Source organism: Theobroma umbraticum, unplaced genomic scaffold (genome assembly GCF_002168275.2).
Source record: "Theobroma umbraticum cultivar Fairchild unplaced genomic scaffold, ASM216827v3 scaffold_147.0, whole genome shotgun sequence".
In the NCBI taxonomy this organism is placed as follows: Eukaryota; Viridiplantae; Streptophyta; class Magnoliopsida; order Malvales; family Malvaceae; genus Theobroma; species Theobroma umbraticum.
In genome coordinates, this window is record NW_018397259.1 from 6522453 (window position 1) to 6525069 (window position 2617).

Genomic DNA, 2617 nt, shown 5'->3' on the forward strand with positions numbered 1-2617 from the left:
AAGAGCAGCATCAGGAATATGCTCAGTCCTCCAATTCCAAAAACAGGAGCAACATCTACGTGGAAAGCCACCACCCATAATTAATCAATGCTTCTAGCTTATCCCCTCCTCCTCAACTTCTCAAATCCATTTCTTGAAAATAAAGCTGGCTTTTGAGGTACTCAAGCCCTAAGTTCGACTATAAAGTTGTACATTATCCAAAACATTATCCACTTGTAAACACTTAACCCAACCAGAATTTGAAAATATTTTATCCATTTTATTCATCAAAATTTAAATCTTTTAATTGAAAGTGATTTTTTATTTGTACAACTTATAAATTCTAGAAACTAACTCACTGAGTATATTCAATACCCGAACCGCATCAATATGTCATGAAAAGTCTATTGCATCAAGTAAAAGACTTAGAATGGCATATGGGTTATCAAGGTTAATAAAAGCACTTTTCAAAAAAAAAATTCATTAAATATAAATAAACATAATATTAAAAAATTTAAAATAAAACTAACTTTAACATTATCCTTTTATACCATATTTACGATGCTGCTATGTGCACCCGTTATCCTCATGTTCCTTTGGCTGATTCAATCGACCATGGTGAGGGGCATATGTTAAAGCAAATCCTATTTCGTTCATAGTGGCTAGAACCAATCAAGCACTTCCTTGGACGCTCATGCTAATTTTGTCATGAAAGATCAGGGTTCATGATAAGTCTTCTGGTTTAACATTGAAATTGTCTTACAAATAATTATCTGCTCACTTTATTTATTTTAAGCTCTTGTTTAGTATGTTTCTGTTAGTAGACAGAACATATATAAAATTGTCTTTGATATTTGCTTTGAAATGTCTTATTTCATTAACTCTTATGTTTAGAAATTTTCTAAGGGCTAAACTCTTGATTGAGAGTTGAACTTGTTTTTTGAGATGGAAGTATTTCTACTTTATAAATCATCATTAGCTAATCAAACATTCACATTCATAAGCTAAACATCCCCAAAGAACATGTACATATATAGTTCAATTGATGAGGATTCGATGTATATACAGTTCATTTGTTGCTTACAGCATCTTCCATAGTTGCAGGCCATCCTTGCATGGATGATAGACCATATCTAACCCAGCTTATAGAATTCAAGAGCATTTAAAAACGACACGTTTTATTGATCTCCCCAAGTTCTGCAGCTCTAAAAATTTAGAACCATGAGCAATGATGGAATATATTTGAAAAACTGATCTGTTAATTCAGACGTGCTTTGCTTAAAAAAAAAAAAACTAGGCAATAAACTAAAGATCACGGCTTTGCTAAGATCAAATCAAGGAAAAAAACAACTTAAAAAATCTTAAATAACAAAACAAGAGGAACCCAGATGCTACTTTGATAGATAAAGATCAAAGAACACAAGATGCTTTATAGAGTTCTAAGTGTCCTTACATGCCCAGCTGGAAATCTATAGAGCAACAAGATGCTGGGCCGAGTGGTATAATCAGGAAAATATGTCAGCAGTATCGGAAATGGAGTCCTTTCCAAAAACAAACAAGAACCCAGGGGAATTTTCCTCGGAAACTGAACTGGAAAATAACAGAAGAGAGAAAAATAATTGTTAAAGATAAATTCTTTTGAAATCAAGGGCTTGCTTGCTGGCTGCCGTTGGTGATTCGGTGGCATTTTCAATTTTCCATTGCTTTTTTGCTTTCTCGTTTGACAGTTCGGTTGGCTTTGCTTGCTACCTCGATTTTACTGCGGCGGAAAGGGTAGATTTGAAGTTTTGGACGCGACAAAGATTTCAGTGAAAGGATAATCAATCTATTCACTTTTCCAACCATGGATTTACCCAATCACTAATCTTAGTAGTAATCAATTGTTTGCTAATCCAACAATGATTTCCTTTTTTTTTTTAAGTTTCTTATGTTTTAATTGTGAGGGAAGAGAGTCAAAATCAAGATAAAACAAAAACATACCTACCACCAGAAAAACAATACATTTCTTGATATGCAAAATATGGGCTTTTCTTTTTAATTTTCAAAAGATAGGTGCAAGAAGAAAAAGAAGAAGAAAAAGGAAAAAACGGAGTTCTAGGTGCTAAAATATTAATTTTATTGTCGAATAAAATAATAAAATTAAATGATATTGATAAATTTTATATAAATTTTTAAATAAAAACGTATGTATTAATTAAAATTAATTAATTAGTTAAATTAACTAAATAAGTGCAAGGAGGAACGAAAGAAAAAGACGAAGAAAAAGAATTGATAAAATATTTCCAAATATTATTATAGATTAACCAAATATTTGCATTTTTTTTCTACCAAAAAAATTGTTTGGGCTCTTAATGGATCTAGGATAAATGGGTTTCTTGCTGAGTCCAATCTTCGAACTATTATTGATGATCGGGATAGACTCGCCGGTCAAGATGCATCAATTTAATTTGTTAGATCAATTATTCCAAATTCAAATTAAAAAATAAAAAGAAGAATATATCAGTGAATTTTTTTTTTTACAAATTAGATTTTGAATGGGTTTATATCATTTGCATTTTGGTATTAAATTCCTATTCTAAATAATATCTTTATATATATATATATATATATGAAAACCAAATGTGTATTTTCATTTTGT